The 11,213-nt window shown below is 38.7% G+C and overlaps 1 pseudogene; it reads left to right on the top strand.

The window, feature by feature from the left end:
* Positions 1 to 11,213, top strand: part of LOC102758979 — a 140,746-nt pseudogene that overhangs the window by 79,555 nt on the left and 49,978 nt on the right.

The following is an 11,213-nucleotide window of genomic DNA, read 5'->3' on the forward strand; positions in this document are numbered from 1 at the left end:
CCAACATCGTGTGTACACAGTGACAAGGTGGCCATCTAAATGCCAGAATGAGGACTCTCACCAAAACCAAGCATGCTGGCACCCTGATTTCAGGCTTTCAGTCTCCAGTACCATGAGAATAAATGTATGTTATTTAACCAACCCAGTCTATGGTATTTTGTTATGACAGCCCATCTTGACTGAGACACTCACTGAACAACATGTAGTAAATGCTAAGTGCTCAAATATAGCATATAGTTATGAGCTGAGGATACCAAGATAGTATATCTTGATTATCCTATATAATAAAAGGGTAATAGGCAAATTGACCCTAATAGCAGAATGACTGGGAATGACTGGTCACTATGACACACACTGACCACCAGGGGAGCCGGCCTAAGCCACCAGGTGGTCATCCTCCGAAGGGTCCCAGACTGCGAGAGGGCACAGGCCAGGCTGGGGGACACCTCCCCCCACCCCGAGTGCACAAATTCTTGTGCACTGTACCTCTAGTTTTGATAGAAAGTAAAAGAAATATAGCTCAACTAATTTAAGATGAAAAGGTAGGAAGTGAATTATCCATTCACTTTCCTGGAAAATGCATAGGTGCCTCTACTCCCAGGCATGGCCAGGCATGGCTAGATCCAGACCCAGATACTTAAACAGAACTTCCAGAATTTATTCTTTGTCTGCATCTCCCTGCTTTCCTTTTTATTCTGCAGAATTTGACAAAGTGACCACAGCATTTCTTGGTTTCTAAGCTTACATGATTCACAAAGCTCATAATCTCCTTTGGCTTCTTTTGTAATCATTCCAGAATGTATCACAAGGTGTTCTTTAATATTACTATTTTTTTCATCATAAGCAATCACTGACTATAGCTAAAAGGATATAAGGCTCTGATGGTTCTGATCTGGTTTATGAGTCCGCCTCTGCTATGTTAGTGTAGGAAGGGGATACACACAAGCATACTCCATAATGGCTGAAAATGAAGGAAGTTGGTCATTCCATAAATTTATTGCAGTCAGTAAAAACAGGCAGAACGTAAACTCTTATGGTGTTCACACACACACACACACACACACACACTCACACATACACACAAAGAGACAAGTGCAAAGTACCCTTAAATTATATAGCAATTATATAGCTCTTTTCTGGACTTCTCAGAGATGTAATCGGAAGGTTTCCTCAGGAGGTTAACTGTAAGCTGACATAAAAATAGTGAATAAGATTTGAACAAGTAAAATAAAGGTGGTTGCTTACGAGAAGCTTTAGTGTTCCAAATAACACTGGATTCTAGCTGTGACTGCACAAGTCCCATACAAAAATAAAATAAGTAAATAAAATGTCATCTTCATTAAAATCTGTATCTACCATGACTGAGGTCATGATTGCACCATGAACAATAATCCTTTCAACAGCTAACAGTGGCCATCCTATCAATTAAAAATTTTTAGCCAAGGTGACCTCTGCCCCTAGGACTTGTGCTCATGAAGATAATCCCTGACATTATGCAAACTAAAAGCACCGTTATGACCTCACAACTTTCCCTGGTGCTCAGTTACACAAAAACATCCATGATTAATAAAGCAAACTCTGAAAACCAGAGGAGCTTGTCTACTCAACAATTTGAATTTTGCTCTTAATGTATGCTATCTTAATTCATTTGGCTGATATAACAAAATACCACAGAGAGGGGAGCTAATAAACAACAGACATATATTTCTCATAGTTCCAGAGGCTGAAAGTCAAACATCAGGGTGCCAGCAGGTTCAGTATCTAGTGAGGGACTGCGTTCTCATTCATAGGGCACCTTCTCTCTACATCCTAACATGACTGAACAGACTAGGGAGTTTTCTGGAATCTCTTTTTAAAGTGTACTAATCCCACTCATGAAGGTTCCACTCTCAATGGCATCATATTGGAGGTTAGGATTTCAACATATGAATTTTGGGGAGACACATTCAGACCATAGCATATGTAAGGCAGAAAAAAAACCCACCAAGTGAACACCATAGCTCTCACTTATCCCAACAATTCTTTTTTATTTCTACAATGTTCAATAAAGAAATGTTATTTTCTGTGGGATTTGATATTTGTTTCCTTCTTATCTGCTTTCCTTGACTTATTTGCATCATGGTCTGGAAAACACTTCTGAATCTATGTCTGTAGATCATGTGCCATCATTTTTAGAATCATATTCAGGAGGAACAAGTCAGTAATATCCTAGATTACACAAATGTGTTACCTTACATATCTGGAATTCAGAAATACAAAATTGGTCCTATGGTGATTAAATCAGGGCTGGCTTGCGCAGGAGGCCCTAGGAGAGATTCTATCCCCTTGCCCTTTCCAGTCTCCGGAGGTTACCTGCATCCCTTGGCTTGTAGTGCCTACCTCCGTCTCCAGGAACAGCACTCTAACCAGCGGTTCTCAACCTGTGGGTCGCGAACAATGAAAATATATCCTGCATATCAGATATTTACAATACGATTCATAACAGTAGCAACATTACAGTTATGAAGTAGCAACAAAAATAATTTTATGGTTGGGGGTCACCACAACAAGAGGAACTGTATTAAAGGGTCGCAGCATTAGGAAGGTTGAGAACCACTGCAACCTCTGTCCCCCTCATCCTATCTCCTCTCTCAGACTGAGCCTCCTATAAGGAAGGGCCCTTTGTATTACATTGGGAGTACCTAGCTGATCTCTCTACTTCATGAACCTTAACTTGGTCACATCTGCAAAATCTTTTTGCCATGTAAGGTAATGTATTCATGGACATGGGGTCATATTTAGGGACCTATTTTTCTATTTATCACAGGTCATTATCTCCCTTCCAAGTAAGCACACACAATAGTTTTACCAAATGAGTTGCCTCTTAGTAATATGTGGAGCATAGTTCTAACTTTTAAAATAAGTTTCCTTAGTCACTGTCTTTTTAAGGGTTTTAGGCTGATGGGCCATGTGCAACCTAGAGTATTACCAATGGCCTTGGTAGAGAAAAATAGAGCTCTGGGCAGTATTATACTGAAATAAAGGTTCCAGAAGGGATATATGTTACTTCTGCTCAAGAATTATTAACCATGCCCATGTCATGGTGCTAGAAAGTTTGATCTTAAATATGTATCCAGGGGGAAAAACAAAAAATAAATGTCAAACATCATCGTTGCTCAACCCATAAAATATTTTATTCCCCAAAATTTATTGTTCACTATTAATGCAATGATTACCCTCTTAATCAGAAGTGGGGAACACCCAGCCTGCTGGCCGTATAAGGCCCGTAAAATCATTTGGACTGGCCCTGCCAAGGCAGTAGGGGCGAGTAAATTAAGTGTTTGACCAAATATAGCTGGCTAATTTTTAATTTGATAAGTTTGTATGTCCACAAATGATGTTATAAATACCCAAATGGCCCTTGGAAGAAAAAAGGTTCCCAACCCCCTGCTCTTAATGAATATTTCTTCCTAATTTATTACAAGCTTATAGAATGTATATTTTGGAAAACTGGTATAAATGCATATTCTGTCAAGTATAAACAAAAGAAGAGTTCTTAGTTTCTTCTATTATAAATCACCATGAAGACTGTCTTACGGCCTTTGGTGATAAAAACATAGACAGGATTAAGCTAAACTGGCTTCAAAATCATCATTTTCTATTGGAGTAACTCTCCAAGGTCTGTCATCTGTGGAAACTTAAGACCAATACTGTGTTCATCCTCTGTACAGTTGGCCATTTAGACTTTTTAAAGTGAGGTATATGTAATTTATTCAACTTCAGAGATGCTAACATAACTGCACTCATTCTTGTGGAAGATAACTTGAGGGAACTCTATCACTCTCTGTGTATTTGAGTCAGACTATACTAAACTGACTGATAAAGAATAATAAATATTTGATATTCATTTTATTTAGTATCCATTGTATTGCAAAGTAAAAGAAACTTATTATTTGAAACTTAAATTCTCCCTTGAATTTGATTTAGATAAAAACCCAAGTGGGTTGCCAAAACCGGTTTGGCTCAGTGGATAGAGCGTCGGCCTGCGGACTGAAAGGTCCCAGGTTCGATACCGGTCAAGGGCATGTACCTGGGTTGCAGGCACATCCCCAGTAGGAGATGTGCAGGAGGCGGCTGATCTATGTTTCTCTCCCATCGATGTTTCTAACTCTCTATCTCTCTCCCTTCCTCTCTGTAAAAAATCAATAAAACATATAAAAAAACTAAAAAAAAAACCCAAGTGGGTTTATGCACAGGAAAAGGCCATATCTATATAGCTGATATTGTATTATTACTATCTATCTATCTATCTATCTATCTATCTATCTATCTATCTATCATCTATCTATTTGTCTACCTATCATCTATCTATCTAGAAAGGTAATACTTGGGATTTAAAAAAATGAGCAAAGTTGGAAAGATGGCTGAACACAGACTGAGGTCTTAAAGTTAATTTAAATAATATACCAATATAACCCATTATAATAGTCTTCTGCCCAAAAGCTAAAATAAACAAAGAAATAGTGGTTGAAAGTAGGAAACTAGTTAATCAAGGTAGAAACTAATCTCTATAAGTAATCTTTGTCCCTAACACACACACACACACACACACACACGGGACATGTCTATACCTGTTTGCTTTGCAAATAAAAAGCTGAAAGGTGTTTGAGGAGGAGAATACTTTTTATTGAGGGGACTCTACATCCTATGCACTCTTCCCCATCCAGGAAAAAAGAGGGGGCATGGGTCAGGTTTGCTGGGTTCTCTCTCAGATAAACTAATTTTCAATACATAGACTTTTTTTTTCTACTTGTCTTTATAGAAAATTGTCAGGGGATAATAGTATTTTCTCAGTTTTTCACTAAGTATATATGTTTTCAAATATCACAAAAATACTATATTTAATATTTCAGGATTTTTTTCAAGCAGATATCTGCTCATTTTTGTTATATCCTCTGTGCCTTCTTAGAAAGTTTTTTCATATCTCCTCTCAGCTTCTATTCATCAATTTTTTATTAATAGACATGCTGAGAACAAAAGGAATGGTTACTAAAAAAAAAGATATAAGCTCTCCTTGCTGACCCTCTTCAGCTGAAACTCCTCACACTTGTTATAAGTATTTACTTTAAACACACACACATACACACACACACACACACACACACACACACCCATCTGTTTGCTCAATACAAATTAGGCCAACATTTCAATTCCTCCATAAATCTTTTGGTTATAAAAGCAGGCATTGTTGGTCATTCTCTACCTGAATTCTTGTCTTCCTTATGATCATTTTCAAAATGTTCAGTTCTTTATCAACTCACATCTCTATTCCCTTTTCTTCATTTTGAATTCAGATCACTTCTTTCACAGAGGTAGAATGCTAAGCTTTCCTCTTCTCTTATCTGCCTCTGCCTTGCCCTATTACAGTATATTCAACTGAACTAGAGCATTCAATCTCCATTGAGACAGATATTTTTTAAAAAGTATCTATCATTTGTATACAATCAGAAAAAAACGGGGTTTATTCAGTATAAAGCAAATGTTTCATATAGTTGAAGCAGCATTAATCTTTCATCTAATATAGCTTGTCAATTTCAGCACTGCTAGCATTTTGTTTCTGATAACTCATTGTTGTGGGAGGCTGTATTTGCATTGCAGGTTACTTAGTAGCTCCCCTGCCTTATACCCACTAGATGCCAGTAGCATGGTCCCAGTTGTGGCACCCAAAATGTCTCTGGACATTCACAAATATTCATAGAGAAAGAGGGCCAAATCACCTGTGACTGAGAACCAGCAACCCAGTAGGTATTGTGACCTTCTCCATCCTGTTGAGCAAGTCAGAGTCCTCAAAAATATTATATTGTCTTGATCTTAGGTGTTAAAACAAGAAAATAAAACCCACTCCTAACATTCTACCACTGCAACGATGCATTATATTGAAATGTAACTGGCAAATCTTAGAACATATGGGGAGGAGGTAAAGCATTAATTGAGTGCTTTCATATGGATGAAAAAATTAATTAAAACGGCAGTAAGTGGATCATTGAAATCTCTCTCACATGTTAAATTATTGCGACTGTTCCTAAGGAAGGTGAAGCTAACCCTTTGATATGCAATCCCACACTTGGAGATTCAATTTGCTCCTTCCCATGTTTCAGATGGTTTTCCTGGAGCTTAGTAAACCTACTTCTGACTGCCTTAATAATTTGTTTTAATAATCAATCCTGTTTTCCTTAGTTTCTCTCATGCTCATCACCACACTAAGTTCTGGCTGCCTCCTAATTTCCACATCAATTTCTTATAGATTTAGCACTCCTGTAATTTGTGAGGCTAAAAATTCAAGATATACATATATATAGCCTAAGCGACAATTACAGCAGAATAGCAGAATGACCAGGGGTTGCCCCCTGCACACATTCTGATCAGAGCTAGGGATCAAACCTGCAAACCCTTTACCTTGAATCAAACCCAAGGCCCTTCAGGATATGAGACGACTCTTTAACCACTGGAAAACACTAGCTAGGGCTGTTAGAGGCCATCTTTTATTAAAAATATATTTTATTGTTTTTTTACAGAGAGGAAGGAAGAGAGATAGAGAGTTAGAAACATCGATGAGAGAGAAACATCAATCAGCTGCCTCCTGCACATCTCCCACTGGGGATGTGCCCGCAACCAAGGTACATGCCCTTGACCGGAATCAAACCTGGGACCCTTCAGTCCGCAGGCCGGCACTCTATCCACTGAGCAAAACTGGTTACGGCTAGAGGCCATCTTGTAGACTGACTATCTCATGCCTAAAATTAGAAGTACACAAATAAAATCAGTAGACTGATATTCAGGAAACCCTATAAACTTGCTTACAGCATACCTTTCAATATTTGCTCCTATTAATTTACTCTTTCATATGTCTCCTTCAAAAAAAAATAGACATTTTGCTGTTTTCTATTTACTTTGAAGGTTTTCATGCTGCCTTTTTCCATGCTCCCCTCTACATCTAGAATTTCCCATGTATATCCTATTTATTCATGTCTACACACTCTCCACATTTAGGCTCAGCTCACTTTTTCTTTCCTGAGTGACTTATCTAATTTCCATATCCTTTCCAGTTCACTTTTTTTCATGCTCTAATCCTTTTTTGCTTTGTGTAGTATTTTTTGTTCTACTCTGTATGAAAAATATATTTGGGTGCATGCTATATTTTACACTGAATTTTTACAACTTTGAAGTCCAGATCAATTTCTTATTCACCTTTTTAATGCCTGCAAAGTCTGGGATTATTGTATTGTGCATCATTGACTCTCAATAAATGTTTGCTGAAGAAATCAGTTTACTCAACCTGAACAGGTCAAATGGAAGAAAGAAGATGGTAGGTTATTCATTAAAATTTTACTTTAATGGCCCTAGATGGTCTGGCTTAGTGTGTATAAAACATTGGCCTGCAGACTGAAAGTTTGATTCTGGTCAAGGGCACATGCCTGGGTTACAGACTCAATCCTCAGTAGGGAGCATGTAGGAAGCTGCCAATCAATGACTCTTATTGCTGTTTCTCTCTCTCTCTTCCTCTCCCTTCCTCTCTGAAATCAATAAAAATATATATAAAAATGTTACTTCAATGAAATCAAATTATCTGGCTTCTTGCTAGGCATTATAAAATGAAGCTAAAATTATAAATAATATTAATATTTGTTACCTATTTATGGCACATAATTTTCACAAAAAATTGGTGAGGAATACCAAATGTCTCTTCTGTGATTAATGAGTAAATCGAAAGTCAAAGAGGTTATTATGTAATAAAGTCCAAAACGAACCCATGTCTTTTATAATCTAACACTTATACTATGTTCGCCTTTTTAGAAATAGTATCACAGAATTTTACCTCTTGAAATCTGTAACAGAAAGCAGAACCTTATAGTATTCCCATACATTAAAACATATAGAGAACTATAGAATGTGGGTGGAAACTGATTAATGCTTAATAATTACAAAATAATGAGAGTTTTGCGTAGAGAGGTCATTTATTAATGGAGTTAGGTCAAGCTTTTGCTTTCAATACCTGAGAAATGTAGAAGTGCTACTGTAGTTTCCAAAGCTTGTTTCAAAGATTTTGCTTATACACATGCATATGGATATAAACTCACTGAAACCTAATATTTTGCCATTAAAAACTCCTAGAGCCCGCTAATGTTGCTCAGTGATTGAGTGTCGACCCATGAACCAGGAGGTAACGGTTCTCTTCCCAGGCAGGGCACAAGCCCTGGTTTCAGGCTCAATCCCCAGTAGAGGGCTTGCAGGAGGCAGCTGATCAATGATTTTCTCTCATCATTGATGTTTCTATCTCTCTCTCCCTCTCCATTCCTCTCTGGAATCAATAAAAATATATTAAAACAAAACACAAACTCCTGAAGGGCACATATGCCTTTACCTTTACAATGAGAAGTTGGAATTTGTTGGCAAGAAATCACTGTTTCCCATTGAAAAGACTTACTGTACATATTTCATGGCAAGGTCATCCTTGTCCTTCCCCTGCTGGGCTGAGATACCAATCAGTGTCCCAGGGGCAGTAGTCAAGGCCAGAATTTGCGTTTGTATGTAGTCCTACCAGGATCTGATCTCACTGGCCCATCTTTGCTCCCTATTTATTAGAGGAGAAAATATTTGACAGCTTTCTAATACCATAAAAACTGAAAAACTTACACTAAGGAAGTGGACAGGGGCACCACGGGTTTTAGGTAAATCAGAAAGCCAGCTCTGAGTCATCTTCAGGGCTGTCACCAGGAGCTGCTGCATCAGCCTCGGTGCAATGGCGGGAAGAGGTTTCCTTGGTGATTATGAGGAAATCCCCCAAGCCGACAGAAGACCTTCTACCTGCTGACACAGGTCTATTGACATTGTGATAGTATCTTTCAGTTATTAGTAATTAATCTATACAAAAGTATAAAACACAACTGCACATGGCCTGGAAAAGGAGAAATGGGACAAAAACTAATTTCCAGAACAAATTCCTCAGGCAGGTGTAAAGAAATGAGGCTTATATTATTGATTAGGTATAACACTAAGGATTATGAAAGAATATGGCTGCAACGTGCAGCATGAATTCAAAAGTATACAACCTAAAATAAAAATTAAACTATCCTCATTTTATGCATAAGTTATATGAGAAACACATACCAGGGCCAGTTAATTTGGAGGACATTTGCCCGGATAAATAATTCAGAATAAAGCTTGTCTGTTATTTGTTGCTTCCTCTCTTTTTCCTCGTGTTGCTCTCTGCTCCTTTCAGACTCCTGACTTCAGGGCTCAGCAGGGAGACAAGCAATACTTTTATTGTTACTAAACCCTCTAAATCCCCGAGTGTGTGTATATGTGTATGCCTTTATATTTGCCAATCTCCTGTAATCTTACCAAATCTGGTGATCACAGACAGATGGCCGCTTTTTAAAAATATATACATATTTTTATTGATTTCAGAGAGGAAGGAGGAGGGAGAGAGAGATAGAAACATCAACAATGGGAGAAATTCATTAATTGGCTGCCTCCTGCACATCTCCTATTGGGGATAGAGCCACAAAACCAGGCGTATGCCCTGACCAGGAATTGAACCATGACCTCCTGGTTCATAGGTTAACACTCAATCTCTGAGCCACACTGGAGATGCCCCCACCCCCTTTTTTAATCTAGTGAATAAGATGCCCAGTTCTCCTTTTTATTCTGAACCCTTTTATTTAGCGACCTCTACTCTTTTATTTTGGAATGGAAAACATGCTCCTCCTTCCTTCTTCTCTGGGAGAGGCAAAAAGCCAAGGGGTATTCATTTACTCTTACAAATTATAATCAAAGGAGTTTTCCTTTTCATACATAGAAAGGACGTATGTCAGGGGAGGTGACAGGCAAACCACCAAGTTGCAGCTTTGCTTATTATGTCCCATGGGTTATGAATACAGCTGTATCCAAATATATCACGTATTTTTTTTAGTTTTGAAACATTAACCGGAATTCCAAGAAAAAAACAAAATTTACTTTCTGTGGCTGTACTCTATTTATGTTCTAATATTTCCATTTATTTTAGACTAGAGTCCTGGTGCATGAAAATGCGGGCATTTTGGGGGTCCCTCAGCCCAGCCTGAGCCCTTTCACAGTCGGGGACCCCTCGGGGGATGTCCACCTGCCAGCTTAAGCCACAGTCGGACATCCTTAGCACTGCCAAGGAGGCGGGAGAGGCTCCTGCTTTTGCTGCTGCGCTCCCAGCTATCAACCTGGCTTGTGGCTGAGTGGAGCTCCCCCTGTGGGAGTGCACTGACCACCAGGGGGAAGCTCCTGCATTGCGCTTCTGCCCCCTGGTGGTCAGTGTGCATCATAGAGAAAAAAACTGATGACAATTATGTAGCTTTGAATCAGATATGTTAGTGCCTTCACCTCAGGGAATATTGCACAGAGTTTGCAGGGGTGGGGGTACAGTTCAGAGCTTATGGGTTGGGTTATGGCCCTTTTCTTATTTATTTAAAAGTTTGCCCAACATTTTAATTTTTGGGTAAATTTCAGAATTGAAACTTTCTGTCCTTTTCTTTAAAATATATTTTTATCGATTTCAGAGAGGAAGGGAGAGGGAGAGAGAAATAGAAACATCAATAACGAGAGAGTCATTGATCAGCTGCCTCTTGCATGCCCCCCACTGAGGATCAAGCCCACCACCTGGGCATGACCTTCTGATTCATTGGTTGGCCCTCAACCACTGAGCCACACCAGCCCCACTCCTTTCTATTCTTAATCACACAGGATGACAGAGAATGGTTTGAGTTTTTTTCTCTTTCAGGAGTAAAGAGAATATCTATCTTATTTCATAGCTTGAAGATGGAAGTCAAGGCAGTTTATGTCTCTCCTTACCCACAGCCAAAACTATGGGGCCAGAAGGGAATTCAATGACTTCTGTAACAGTAGCTGCTTTTATATACCCATTTCATCAGAAAAATGAACATGTCTGCATCATGAGTAAATGCAAGACAATCACACTCGCAGTGTACCACATCTTTATCCAGTCAGCTATCAAGGGGCAGTTGGATTTTCTCCATGTCTTAGCCACTGTGAATAGTGTTGCAATGAATACAGGTGTGCATATATCTGCAAATAAATGTTTTCAAATTTGGGGGGTAGATACCCAGAAGAGAAGTTGCTGGGTCATGCGGTAATTGTATTCTTACTTTTTTGAGGAATCTTTCCATCGTTTTTCATTTGGCTGT

This window comes from Myotis davidii, unplaced genomic scaffold (genome assembly GCF_000327345.1).
Source record: "Myotis davidii unplaced genomic scaffold, ASM32734v1 scaffold467, whole genome shotgun sequence".
Lineage (NCBI taxonomy): Eukaryota > Metazoa > Chordata > Mammalia > Chiroptera > Vespertilionidae > Myotis > Myotis davidii.